Source organism: Gorilla gorilla, chromosome 13 (genome assembly GCF_029281585.2).
Source record: "Gorilla gorilla gorilla isolate KB3781 chromosome 13, NHGRI_mGorGor1-v2.1_pri, whole genome shotgun sequence".
NCBI lineage: Eukaryota > Metazoa > Chordata > Mammalia > Primates > Hominidae > Gorilla > Gorilla gorilla.
Window position 1 is genome coordinate 125,972,878 of NC_073237.2, and position 14,690 is coordinate 125,987,567.

General features: G+C 51.5%; 1 long non-coding RNA gene across 1 annotated transcript; it reads left to right on the top strand.

The window, feature by feature from the left end:
• The first annotated feature begins 1,268 nt into the window (after nucleotides 1–1,268).
• On the top strand, nucleotides 1,269–5,819 carry LOC129524712 (uncharacterized). Its single transcript, XR_008668588.2, has 3 exons — nucleotides 1,269–1,776; nucleotides 3,869–3,990; nucleotides 5,639–5,819. It is a non-coding gene; the product is annotated as an uncharacterized lncRNA (long non-coding RNA).
• Nucleotides 5,820–14,690: the final 8,871 nt, after the last annotated feature.

A 14,690-nucleotide genomic window follows, 5' to 3' on the forward strand; every position in this document is an offset into this window, starting at 1 on the left:
AGAGCCGCTGCTCTGACCTCCTCCTGGCCTGACCAGGGGCCCAAGGAACGAGCTAAGGGGATGGCGGCTAGAGACACCAGAAGGGCCACTGGGCTGGTGACCCTGGGAAGTTCTGCTCCTTCCCCATCCAGCGGAAGGGCCCAGGCTGGGCAGATGAAAGTCACAGAGAGGTCAGGAAGGGAAGATGAAGCAGAATGTATTGGCACTGCTGGCGTCCACCTCCCCTCTCACCCTCTACTCTCTCTATCCTCCCTCTCCCCCAACAACAAGGCAACCTCAGTAAGTCCACAGTCTCCACAGGGAAAAGGGGTCTGGATGGGGAGTGGGCACCCTGTCCATCCCCCTTTCTCCAGCCCCTCTCCAAGGCACAGTCTTGGCCAAATCTTATATCTCCCCACATCACCTTTGCACACGTGCTGCAGACCCCTTCTGCACTGACAGCCTCCTTGCTCATGCATCCAGATGTGTGCATTCATCCATTCATTCATTCATCCATTCAACAAGTGTTCTGAGCCTCTACTCCGGGCTAGGCCCCATGTTGGGCACTGGAGACAGGGGGCACATGGCCTCAGAGTGAAGAGAGATGTCATGAGTGATTATTGTAGATGTAGTTAGTGCTGAGACCAGGGGAGCAAATGGGGGATGGTGATGCCATGGGTTCAAAGGGGAGGGGCAATCACTCTGGTGGGGTAGCAGTCAGGGAAGGCTACCTGGAGGAGGTGATAAACTCAAAGACTGAGTAGGAGCTAGTCAGGAAGGAGGACTGAGGACAAGTGTTCCAGAAGGAATGGCATGGATGAAGGCCTGGACTGCCATGAAACATGGCCCGCTTAAGGAATGGGTAGGAGGATGGCAGGCCTAGGTCACATGGTACAAACTGGGGAGTTGGGGGGATGAGGCTGAGAGGCTGGCAGGTGCCAGGCCGGGCAGGGTGGTGTTGGCCATGGTGAAGATTTCAACTTCTCCCTGGAGCAATGGGGGGCTCTGAGCAGGGGAGTAACATGGCAAAGGTGAATTTCAGAATGCTCATCCGGGCTGCAGATATACCTGCACACACATACCTCATGTGCCTTCTTGTACACACATGCCTGCAACCTGTACCTGTACACACATACCTGTATACAAGCACTCCTGCATACATGCATACCTGCACACCCAGACACCCACAGGGGTGCACCTGAGCACCCAGCCCCCAGCTGAGCTCTTCACAAACATGGCATCCCATTGGGTCCTCCAGGTAAGCTCATCCTATTATCTCCATTTTACAGAGGAGGAAGCTGAGGTTGGGAAAGGTGGAGGGACTTACCCAAGTCACACAAATGACAACTCAGCAGAGCTGAGAATTGGCACCCAGGGCAACTGGAGTCCATCCTGAGCTTGTCACTGCTGGGCTCTGAGACCTCCTGGTGAAGAAGGACAGTGGCAGAGACAGACCGACCCAGAGAAACCCAGCAACGCTACTTTCTAAGGACATTTTTCCCTCTCATTTGGAATCCTGAGCCTCCTGCTCATCCTGTAGGTCACACCCAGCAAACAGGCGGGTTTCATTTCCTGGAGAAACCACAGATGGAAAGTCCCAGCCATGGGCTCCGTGTGACCTGGTGGCCTTAAGAAGCTCCCCCCACCGCCCCTCAGCCCTTTAATCATTTACAAAGCAGGGCCACACAGAGCATCTATTTTCTTTCTGGAACATCAGAGCTGGCTGGGAACTGGGAGAAGAGCTGGAGCAACAGCCTGCATCCATTTCCTCTTGCTGCAATAACAACTGATCACAAGGTCAGTGGCTTAAACAACACAGATTTACTCTCTTACAGTCTGAAGTAAGAGTCAAGATGTCAGCGGGGCCGTGTTGCTTCCAGAGGCCCTAGAGAAATCCATTTCCTTGCACTTCCAGCTTCTAGAGGCCACCTGCGTTCCTTAGCTTGTGGCCTCATCCTCATTCTTCAAAGCCAGGCATGTAGCATCTTCCAGCTCCTCTCTCTCGCTCTGACCTTCCTGCCTCTCTGTTGCAAGGATCCACTTTTGTGGCTAAAATGGGTCCATCCTCCCCAGCCTGAATGTGGAGACCCCCTCCTCCACGGCACCCCATTGCCCAGGACAAGGATGGGGCCCATCACTGCTGCCCAGAGGATAGGGAAACCCTGTCCAGGTTTCCTGAGAAGGCATCAAGATGTTCCCAAGGCTCAAAGAAAAAAGAAATGGCTGCGCATGGTGGCTCATGCCTGTGATCCGAGCTCTTTGGGAGACCAAGGCAGGAGAACCATTTGAGCCCAGGAGTTTGAAACCAGCTTGGACAGTGATGGGCAAACCCCATCTCTATAAAAAATAAAAAAGTTAGCTGGATGTGGTGGTGCACACCTGTAGTCCCCAACTATTTTGAAGCGAGATCACTTGAGGCCTTGAGGCTGGGAGGTTAAGGCTGCAGTCAGCCATGACTGCTCCACTGCACTCCAGCCTGGGCAACAGCGTGAGCCCTGATCTCAAAAATAAATAAATAAATAAATAAATAAAGATGCTCCCAAGGGTGCTGGGCTCTGTTGGCCCAGGCCTGTAGTCCTGCTCCCTTGCCAGAAGTAAGAGCTGGCCTAAGGGAGAGCTGAAGCTTGCTCTGACGGGGACCCGTAAGTCCCTACAGATTCTGCAGATTCTCCTAGGGATCGGTACCTCCTGGTTTGGGGAATGGTCCCAGGAGCTGATTAGTTGGGCCACACTAGGCTCTGGACCTCCCTTCTGGGGGGAAGAGGAGGGGACTCCAGGGCCTGGGACCAAGGGCATGTCCAGGGAGCTTGGAGCAGGGAAGCCCTGCCCTGCCCTGTACCTGCTGAGCAAGAAGCAAGAGCAGAAGGACTCTTGCTCCCTCTCGGAGCCTCAGGGGTCTGTTAGGAAGATGGGGATACCCTCAAAGCCTCCCTCCTGGGTCCTGTGGGTCAGTGCAACTTGTTGAGCACGCCCTGCGTATTTAGAAGCGGCAGGGACGCCAGGGACAAACCTTGTCCTAAGCAGACATGGGCCTTCATGGGGCTTCCATGGTACCATGAAGACAGCCATGGCCCTGCCTGGGTCCTGGAGAGAAGGGGATGCGAAGGAGAGCTGCTGCTCGCTTGCAGCTCAGCTGACACCCAACACAAGCAAAAAGATCTTTCTGCTTCCAAGGCACTGAGACATGGAGGTTGTTCATTACCACAGCACAATCCAGCAAGAGGTGACCAACACACTCTCCCCAGCTGCATCTAGTTGTAGCTGGTGCACTCCCTGTAGGCCCTCTTTCTCACTTCCCTCTGCTGTTAGGGACTCTACAGCCCAGGACCCCAGGCTGGAGAAATCAGCAAGCTAGTTGATTTCTCCCTCTCCCTCAATTTCCACAATTCTTCAGTTGCTGGGGTCACACGACTCTGCAGTCCAGAACTCCTCCCCCTTAGTAATCGGCTCTTCCCCAACCCCTCCCCAACCTCTCTTCCCTGCAGCCTGAGAACTCCCTGCTTGCTGGGCATAGTGTCTGCACCCCAATTATGGGAGCAGAACAGAGGTCCCTCACCTGGGGTATGCCATGAGTAGAACTCAGGACATTCATGAACTTGGATGGAGAAAAAAAAAATCCCATCTCCATTTTCTCTAACATCTAACTACAGTGTAGTATTTCCTTCCATGATGATCATACCCAGCAAAGCTAGAAGTCAGTGGTACCTGCGGCACCGTTACCAACAGAAATCACAGCTGTCTTCTGATCACAACAAAGCTGGTGCAGATTTCTCAAAATCTCACTCATCACTCCGTTACAGACCCGCTGCCACATCTTGTTAATGCTTAGTAAAGAGGCACATTTATTATCACATCACAAATGTGATTTATTTTTTCTTTTCTTTTCTAGATGGAGTCTCACTCTGTCAACCAGGCTGGAGTGCAGTGGCGCAATCTCGGATCACTGCAGTCACCTCCTCTCAGGTTCAAGCGATTCTCCTGCCTCTGCCTCCTGAGTAGCTGGGATTACAGGTGCATGCCACCACGCTCTGCTAATTTTTGTATTTTTAGTTGAGACGGGGTTTCACCGTGTTGGCCAGGCTGGTCTGGAACTCCTGACCTCAGGTGATCCGGCTGCCTCAGCCTCCCGAAGTACTGGGATTACAGGCATGAGCCACCACACCTTGCCACAAATGTGTTTTTTAAATGTGGTTTTTAAAAATATCTTGATAGCCATATTTCCAGTAACTCGGTTTCCTGCGTAATCCTACGTATTTGTTATGCATGTACAAAGAAGACAGGGCATGAAGGTGTCACCAGATGCCACAGCGGCCCACAGCACAGAAAAGGTCACAACCACCTACTTCAGAGAAAGGCACTGGGGACCTTGGCTATGTGGACAAGAACCAGGAGCCTTGGGCTTCCCAGGCACAGCGGGGAAGCCTGCAGGGGCCTGACAGGTGGATAACCTAGTGCCCAAGGCAGGGCTGGGTGGAGGAGAGAGTGGCACCCTCTGATTGTCTGAGGTCTCCATCCCTAGAGGACAGTACCACAGATCGGAAGCCAGGTCTTTCCAGAGTCCCTGTGACCTCCTCTTTCTGCATTAAACCCAGATTGAGTAGGAAAATGTCCCCAGGAGGAAGCAGCCACTGCCCAAGGGAGACAGCTAGAGACTCGCTGGGCAGTCTACATCCCTGGGCTTCTCTCGGACCCGACAAGAGCCTGTCCATCCCTTCACCTCCACTAAGATCAGGGCACCCCAGGAGTTCCATCCCTTCACCTCCACTAAGATCAGGGCACCCCAGGAGTCTCGGCAGGGCCACGCCAGGCTCTGCTCTGCCCTGGAAAGGTCCTCGTTTCACACTGACTCAGTTTCAGTTTTGGAAGGAGGTCAGAGGTTGCCTCCATGTCCCTTCTCCCCACTGGTTCTCTGGAACCCTCCATCATAGATGTCCCTGCCCTTCCTTCCCTGCTCAGGAGCAAAACCCCCAACCCCCAGGAGCTGGCCTCTCTAAGTCCTCTTGGATCAGGCCAGGCTCAGCCCTGGAGGCCACAGCTCAGGCCCTGAGCCAGCCCAAGGGGCAGGGCGAGGAACCTACATTGTTGTGTGCCCAGCCCCTTTAAGGGGCCCATACAGACAAGAGCAAATTCAGTAGGTTGCGTCATCCACTCTATAGTGATTAAACAGGGATGGTGGAGAAGTAGAGAAGTGTCAGCTCTGGAACCAGGTGGCCCTAGATTGAAATCCTAGTTCTGCTATTTACCAGCCAGGTGGCCTTGGGTAGGTGATTTGACCAATACCGTTCCTCCATTTCCCCACCTTGAGTGTTATTGCAAGGATTAAATGAGTTACTACAAAGTAAAGTACTAAATATATATCAGCTATTATAATTATTACTACTACTATTATTATTATGAGCCAGGAGATGGGGACTGTGACATAGGCTGCTGGGTCTCTTCTCTCCTCTTCCATAAGAATAGCCCACCCTATCCTTAGCTGGGTGTATGGCCACCTGGCCTAAAACTACATTTCCCAGCATCCCTTGCTGCTAGATGTGACCATGTGATCAAGTTTTGGCCAATGAGATGCCAGGAGAAGTGGTTTGGACCACTTCCTGGGAGTTTTCTTTAAAGGACAGGGGCAATGCCTTCTCCTTTTTTTTTCCTTTCTGCTGACCAGAATGTGAGCATGGAGTCTGGAGCAGGAGCAGCTGTTGTGCACTGTGAGGTTGAAGCCGTGTGTTGAGAATAGCAGAGCAACAAAGCAATAGGAGCTGGAGCCCCCAGGGGCCATGAAGCCCCTACCAGCCCTGGACTGCTTAGATTTACTTGAGCAAGAAATAAACCCTTGATTGTTTAAACCGGTGTGATTTGAAGTCTGCCCTGTTGCAAGCACAGCCAAATCCTCTTTAACGCAGGCACAGCGGTGAGTAACATGCACAGCCCCTGCCCTCTGGGAATCACAGTCTAGTTGGGGAGAGAGACAATAATCATGTAAACAAAGAAGGAAGTCGTGGTGGTTATGAAAAGAGCTATGAACGATGGGCCAGAGAAGGTGGTGGGGAGTGGAGGAGGCATGGACCGACCCTGGGAGGACTCTTGGAGAAGGAGGCAGCTAGCTACCATCTAACTGGGAAGAGCAAGGAAGAGTGTCCCTGCAAAGGGAATGAAGGAGCACAGAAGGAGGCCGCTCAGCTCTGTGATTCAGAGCACAGGCCTCAAGAGTCGGGGGTCCTGGGCCCCTGGCCTGGCCCTGCCTCTCCCCCGGTGTGGGACCTGGGCAAACCACTCCCCTTCCCCTCTCTGAGGCAAAGTGCTCAGCAAGTTCCTGACACATAGTAGATGTTCAACGAGAGATCATGGTTTTGGGTGGGGTGTGGTGGCTCACACCTGTAATCCCAGCACTTTGGGAGGCCTAGGCAGGCAGATAGCTTGAGCCCAGGAGTTCAAGACCGGCCTGGGCAACATGACAAAACCCCGTCTCTACAAAAAATACAAAAATTAGCCAGGTGTGGTGGCACAGGCCTGTAATCCAGCTACTCAGGAGGCTGAGGTGGGAGGATCTCTTGAGCCTGGGAGGCAGAGGTTGCAGTGAGCTATGATTGTGCCACTATACTCCAGCCTGGTGACATAGCAAGGAAGGAGAGAAAGAAAGAGAAGAAAGAGTGAGAAGAGGGAAAGAAGGAAGGGAGGGAGGGAGGGAGGGGAGAGGAGGGAAGAAGGGGAAAAGAAGGAATAAAGAAAGATTACTGTTTTAGAAGACACAGGTGAAATGTGAATGAAATCAGAGATGGGGTAAAGCCTGGGAGGGTCTGTTAGGTCTTTACAGCAGAGGGAGCATTTAGATTGGGTCCTGAAGGTTGCATAGGAGTTTTACTAAGATAGTGGGAAGAAAGGATATTCTAGGGGAGTGGATCACAGGCCCTTTCTATTCCCCATCCACTTTGGGGCCGGCCCCATCCACCAGGCCTCTTCAGAGCCTAGCTTCCAATTTCTGTTTCTGTCTCTGGCCAGTCCATTCAAGGTGGGGTCTGAAATCCAGGTTGAGATGTTCTTCTAACCCCAACTAAGCCCTCCTGCTTTTTTTTTTTTTCCTTTTTTTTTTTTCTGGTGGTGGAGGGGAGGGGACAGAGTCTCACTTTATCTCCCAGGCTGGAGTGCAGTGGCACAATCTCAGCTCACTGCAACCTCCGCCTCCTGGGTTCAAGTGATTCTTCTGTCTCAGCCTCCCGAGTAGCTGGGACTATAGGTGTACACCACCATGCCCAGCTAATTTTTGTATTTTTAGTAGAGACAGGTTTTTGCCATGTTGGCCAGGCTGGTCTAGAACTCCTGACCTCAGGTGATCCGTCCACCTCGGCCTCGCAAAGTGCTGGGATTACAGGCATGAGCCACCGAGTTTGGGCCCCCCTGCTTCTTTGGGTCCCATCCTATGAGTTTCCTCAAATGGGGGATGGGGACACTGTGGTCTGGATTCTGTTGGTGCCCAGGTCCTGCAAGACCCCGCTTAACCAGGGCCCTAGCAGACCGCCTGCCACCACTTTACCTCTGCCACATCAACCTTCCCTTCCCTCAACAGCAAGCCCTTCTTCTGTCTCCCCTCATAAAAGCCAGCTCACAGTTCCCACTGCCCCCTACTCTTCCCCTCCCTCCACTCACTCTCCTTAGCCCTAACCTTTGCTTTCAACTCAACCATGTCACTTCCAGAAGCCTTCCCTGATGTCTGTGGCTGGTTTAGGGCCTTTACGCTGAGCTGCCTGTAGTCTCACCATCACAGCACACATTTGTGGGTGTCTTTGATTCATGTCTGTTTCACTATACAGTGAGCCTATCCACAGAGGTATCCACAGCATTAGCACAGGGCCAGTACATAGTAGGTGCTCAGGAAGGAAGGAGGAGACTTAGTCCAGCCCTCCAGGAAAGATGAGAAAACCGGCTGAGAAGCTGGGCCCAGGTGGGTCAGGTCTCCTGTCTGCTGCCCCCAGGGGGAGCCCCCCATCCGGCCTCCCCTCTCCCCTTTGCCTGCTGAACCTGGCAGTGGAGTTGGGTAGGAGTAGGGGAGTGGGAGTTGGTGGTAGGAGCTGCAGATAGAATCCCCCAGGGAGGCAGAGGCGAGAACGCTGAGCTCCCAGATCTCCAGAAGAGCTACAGCTGGCAGGGAAGGAGGCGGATGAAGCTCACATCTGGTTCCACCCACCCAGGCTGCGGCTCCAGTGGGCAGCACCGCCCTCCCTGCCCCAAGACTAACCCCTGCCCCCCTCTTCCCTCCTCCCCACACTCTCTGCCTTCCTAGAGAGGCACAGCTGCAGATTTAGCCGCAGATTCGTATGTGTGCATACAGCCCAGTTATATGTGCTGTGTGCGCATCAGAACACCAACTCCTGAGAGCTGACATTGAACCCCACCTTGAGACCTGAGGCCAATTTGCTATTATGTTAAACGTACTGAGCCCCCGCTCACCCCAGACAAATGGACGGCACCTGGGCCTCTCACCTCCCAGGTGGAATGGAGTTCCAGGTTTGATCTTGTTGGGATAGAAAGATTAAGGAAAGTGGCCGGGCGCAGTGGCTCACACCTGTAATCCCAGCATACTGGGAGGCCAAGGCGGGTGGATCACTTGTCGAGAGTTCGAGACCAGCTTGGCCAACATGGTGAAACCCCATCTCTACTAAATACAAAAAATTAGCTGGGTGTGGTGGCAGACACCTACAATCCCAGCTACTAGGGAGGCTGAGGCAGGAGAATCGCTTGAACCCGAGAGGCAGAGGTTGCAGTGAGTCCAGCCTGGGCAACAAGAGTGAAACTCCGTCTCAAAAGAAAAAAAAAAAGATGAAGGAAAGAAGAGGGGAGAAGACAGCTGTACAGTGGAGATGGATTTATTGAGAGTAAACCTCAGAAGGGCTCTGGCCGGCAGGGTCAGGAGCAAGCTACTCTTACAGCCTGAGGCTTTTTAAAGGGCCCGGTGGGGGAAGTGTGCTTTGAGAGAAGATCCTATTGGGAAGGAGTTGGGGAAGGGCTGGCTAGTTATGCCGAATGGGGACTTCGTTAGGCTCTGTTGCAGTTAGGGCCTGTGCTCTGTTGAAGCTATGGGTGGGGCTGACATTTGCAGACAGTTCTGAGACATGGAAATTTGATACTTTAAGATGGTGGAGGCCGGGTGCAGTGGCTCATGCCTGTAATCCCAGCGCTGTGGGAGACCAAGGCGGGCGGACCGCCTGAGGTCGGGAGTTCGAGACCCGCCTGACCAACATGGAGAAATCCCGTCTCTACTAAAAATAAAAAATTAGCTGGGCATGGTGGCACTTGCCTGTAATCCCAGCTACTTGGGAGGCTGAGACAGGAGAATCACTTGACCCCGGGAGGCGAAGGTTGAGGTGAGCAGAGATTGCGCCACTGCACTCTAGCCTGGGCAACAAGAGTGAAACTCTGTCTCAAAAAAAAAAAAAGAAGATTGTGGAGTCTCATTAAGATGGCAGCACTCTTGTCCTATCAATCCAGACTCTATGGTTAGATAGGGAGATGGGCTGGCGTGCTTTTTCTGGCTACTTCCTGCTGAAAGGGGGCCGTGAGATTGCTGGTTTTGGATTGACTGGAGGAGTAGCACCGTCTTCAGGTGTTGTTGGGGGGTAGTTTGTGAGATGGCTGTGATCCTGTTGGTAAGGAACATTTAACCAGGAACTGATTTGGTTGGTTTTCTTGTCGCTCCCTCATTCTTTGAGCTCTTTCCTTAAGTTTTGGATGGCATCCCTTACCAAGCCTGGCTGGTTGAGATAGAAGCAGCATTCTTCCCCTAGAGAGAGGCAGAGACCTCCCTTCTCTGTTGTAAGGAGGTCGAGTCCTCTCCGGTTTTGGAGGACTCCTCTGGCTGGGGAGTCTAGCTGGTCTTGAATTCTTACAAGGCCCTTGGCTATATCTTCTGAGGATTCTTGTAGGTCTGTGGAGAGAGACTTAAAATTTGAGAGTGAAGTGGCTAATCCCCCAGCTCTTAAACCAACGCCTGAGCTGATGCCCAGAACAGCCAATAAGGCAATGATTTGGATTGCCCTTGTCTGTTTGACATGCTGAATGGAAGGCACCGGCAGGGCTGGGTTAGGGGGAATTATTCCAAAGCCTGGAGAAAGCGGGGCCGGAGTACAGGTGCCTGTCCAATCGGTTGGGAGGCAGAGGTAAGTGTTGGTGCCAGGCAGGAAAACAAGCCTGCTTTGGAAATGCAGGTAGAGATATGAAGGGGAAAAAGGTGGATTAAGGGCCTTTGGTTGTTTGTGGTGGGTTCCTGGCTCCAAACAGACAGTGTAGATGCAAGGAGGCTCTGATGATGGTGAAGATGTGTTGGGAGTCAACCTTTGAACATTTGATGCGATCTGGAGCAGCACCAGTTATGGATAGCCACGGATAGAGATGTGTGTTGGGGATAGAGCAATTAAAGGAGGTAGCCGTGATGTGGGGGGTGGCTGTAAAGCGAACTGGTTGGAGGAGCAACCCACTGGCTTCTGGTGACACTTGATATTCAACCCGGTTAGTTTGATGGTCTGTAGTGTGCTGGATAGAAATGGTTTTGTTACATTCTCCTGGAATGAGGGATCCTACGGGGCACATGCCCTGTGTGGCTGAAAAACAGTGGAGCCCATTGAAGGAGAGGGATATGAAGAGTAAGGGGTCCTTCAATAGAGGGGGCGGGGGGAGCATATTTTGTGTTTTGTTTTGTTTTTGAGACAGGGTCTCGCTCTGTTGCCCAGGCTGGAGTGCAGTGTTGCCATCCCGGCTCACTGCAACCTCCGCCTCCCGGGTTCAAGCAATTCTCCTGCCTCAGCTCCCCGAGTAGCTGGGATTACAGGTGTGTGCCACCATGCCCGGCTAAAATTTTGTATTTTTAGTAGTGATGGGGTTTCACCATGTTGGTCAGGCTGCTCCTGAACTCCCAACCTCAAATCATCTGCCCGCCTTGGCCTCCCAAAGTGTTGGGATTACAGGCATGAGCCACAGCACCTGGCCGTGGGCATATTTTGTTAGAGAGTTATAATATGTTTGGAACAGTTTATTGGCTTGGTTAGCAAATTGGGTAGGGTAATTGCCAAGTACAGTGTCTGCCCTTTCAAAGCAGGAAGACCGCTTTTGGAGTTTATAAGTCAGGAATGTTTTTTGAGTTAATGTTGTAGGGAGAAGCGCCGATTGGGCTGTATATGCCGACAATGAGGAGAGTGATAGGCACATCCAACAATTATGGGCATAGGAAGGGTTAGCTTGCCACAGCAGGGACTGAGTGAGATTCAAAGAAAGTTCCAGATGCTTAGCTTTGAGGAGTGACTTGATGCGGGCTGAGGATCCCATTGTAGTGAGGAAAGGTAAACTTACGGGAGAGGGAACATCAGGCAGAAGGAAAAGAAAGTTATTTGGGTGGGGGAGAAATCCTAGGAGGTACCTTGAAGCCATAAGTCCAACAGAAGGTTAAAGGTTTGATTAGGGGGAAACCAGAGGCTCCTCGTGAGGGGACCAGGTAATGTCTGAGCTAAGGAGTGTGAGGAAGAGGTGAAAATTGTGAGGAGAGAGCAACATAGAAGATTGATAGGCTTTTATTTATTTTTATTTTTATTTTTGAGACGGAGTCTCTCTCTGTCACCAGGCTGGAGTGCAGTGGCACTATCGTGGCTCACTGCAACCTCCAGCTCCCGGGTTCAAGCAATTCTCCTGCCTCAGCCTCCTGAGTAGCTGGGATTACAGGCGCGGACCACCACAACCGGCTAAGTTTTGTATTTTTAGTAGAGACAGGGTTTCACCATGTTGGTCAGGCTGGTCTCAAACTCCTGATCTCGTGATCCACCTGCCTCGGCCTCCCAAAGTGTTGGGATTACAGGCATGAGCCACCGCGCCCGGGTGATAGGCTTTTAATAGAGAGGTTTAGGTGGAAGTTTCTTCTTTGGGAATCCTGGTTAGGCAGACAGATGTAGGCCCCGTGGAAACACAGGAAAAGGTTGAGAGGGTTTTATTCTGAGTTGGTGGGGGGCTGGATGGTTTTTTTGAGGGATAAGGGGTGGAACCAATTAGGAATTTCCTTGAGCTTAGTGGCTGTGGGGTAGCCAGAATAATCTAATAAGGGCCATCCTGCTTGGGCTTAAGAGGGTTGCTGGGGGTTTCTCTTGGGGTTTGGAGAACCTAGTCTCACTGATGGAGAGAGGGGTCGTCTGTGCTTGGGAGTGGTTGGAGTAAGGTGCAGTTCACACATTTCCAGAGGAAACTGCGGACTGCCTGTAGGAGTGGAGTAACAAGGGAATCGGGGAGTGAAGGGGTTTTTTTGAGATGGCGTGAAAGAGGCAAGAGGTCTCCTGTACATGAATTAAATGCACTAATCATTAGGGGTTTGCGAGGGAGAGCCCTAATTTTGAGAAGGGTGAGGGGCAATAAGGTGGTCCAGTCTTTGTGGGTTTGTAAGGAGAATTTTGTGAGAGTATTTTTTAGAATGCAATTCATCCTTTCTACCTTCCCAGAAGATGGAGATCAGTAAGGAATATGGAATTTCCAGGTAATATGAAGGGCTTTTATAAGATTTGGGGAGGCCAGGCCTGGTGTCTCATGCCTGTAATCCCAGCACTTTGGGAGGCCAAGGCAGGCGGCTAAAATACTAAAGTATTTTTTCTACTAAAAATACAAAAAATTATCTGGGTGTGGTGGTGGGCACCTGTAATCCCAGCTACTCAGGAGGCTGAGGCAGGAGAATCGCTTGAACCTGGGAGGCAGAGGTTGCAGTGAGCTGAGATCGCGCCATTGCACTCCAACCTGGGCAACAAGAGTGAAACTTGGTCTAAAATATATATGTGTGTGTGTGTGTGTGTGTGTGTGTGTGTGTGTGTGTGTATATATATATATATATATATACACACATACACATTCACATACACACAGAAAGTAGTTTGGCGGCCACGGTAGAGGCTCTTTTATTGGTGGCAGGGAAAGCCTCAACACGTCCTGAAAAGGTATTTACTAAAACAAGGAGAAATTGGAGCCTCCTTTCAGGGGGCATATAGGTGAAGTTAACCTGCCAATCTTGTCCTGGCAGATGTCCTCGGGTTTGATGGGTTGGAAAAGAGGGGTTTTAAATTTGATTGGGGGGAGACCCTTTGACATATGGGGCATTGTTGAGAAATGGTTTAAGCCGTGCTTTTTTGAGACAGAGAAATTCCCCAATATTTTTTTTTTTTTTGAGATGGAGTCTCGCTCTGTCCTCTGTCACCCAGGCTGGAGTGCAGTGGGGCGATCTTGGCTCACTGCACCCTCTGCCTCCCGGGTTCAAGCGATTCTGTAACGTTTCTGGGGTCACGTAGATGTGGGTGTCCAGGAATTGTTGGATAGAGAACTGGCTGGCATGAAATTGCCATGAATGTCCTGGAGGATGGCGTTCCTGCCTGCTTCTGGGAGGACCAGCTTATTACTGATGAACCAATAGGGAGCTTAAAAAAGTGTCCCGGCCGCTGTGGCTCACGCCTGTAACCCCAGCACTTTGAGAGGCTGAGGTGGGTGGATCACCTGAGGTCAGGAGTTCGAGACCAGCCTGCTCAACATGGCAAAACCCCATCTCTACTAAAAGTAGAAAACATTAACCGGGCGTGGTGGTGGGCACCTATAATCCCAGCTACTCAGGAGGCTGAGGCAGGAGAATTGCTTGAACCTGGGAGGCGGAGGCTGCAGTGAGCTGAGATCATGCCACTGCACTCCAGCCTGGGCAACAAGAATGAGACTTCATCTCAAAAAAAGAAAAGAAAAAAAAGTGCCCCGGCAGCAGCCAATTATTGCGTTTGTCGAAGCGGGTAAAAGAGAGGGTTGTCCTGGGTTAAAGGAAAAAGATATTGGCCGGGTGCGGTGGCTCACACCTGTAATCCCAGCACTTTGGGAGGCTGCAGCGGGCAAATCACCTGAGGTCAGGAGATTGAGACCATCCTAGCTAACATGGTGAAACCATGTCTCTAGCTAAAAATACAAATTTCCAGACGTGGTGGCACACGCCTGTAGTCCCAGCTACTCGGAAGGCTGAGGCAGGAGAATCGCTTGAACCCGGGAGGCAGGGGATGCAGTGAGCCAAGATCGCCCCACTGCACTCCAGCCTGGGCGACAGAGGACAGAGTGAGACTCCATCTCAAAAAAAAAAAAAAAAAGATATTGGGGAATTTCTTGATTTGCTGAGGTCATTCTGGCTCATTTGTCAGCCTTGCGATTTCCTAAGGAAATATGACCTTCATTTGATTGGTGTTCCCTGCAGTGAATTATTGCCACTTTTTGGGAGCAAGGCAGCCTGTAACAAATGGCGAATGAGCTTTCCATTAACAATGGGGGTTCACTTTGTGGTGAGGAAACCGCGTTCACTCCAAATTTGGGCATTGGAATGAATGATGTTCTATGGATATTTGGAGTCAGTGTAAATATTGACCTGTTTTCCTGCTGCTAGGGTTAGGGCCCTGGTTATGGGCCTACCTGCTGGGAGGATGTGCCTGCTGGTAAGAAAGAGGCTTCTATGACTCTTCAGGGAGGGAGGACGGGGGTGTCATCACGGTATCCTTCCATGATAATATACCCTGCTGAGAAAGGAGGAACTCTGGACACACTTCTGTCTAGAAACCAGCCTGGAGCTCCCTTTATAGGTGCGTTGGTTAAATGATGGAACGTGATAAGGGAGTCATCAGTGATATCAGTGCAGGAGTGCAGGGGTGACTCTAAGAGGGGTGTTGAGGGTAAAAGGGTGGCGG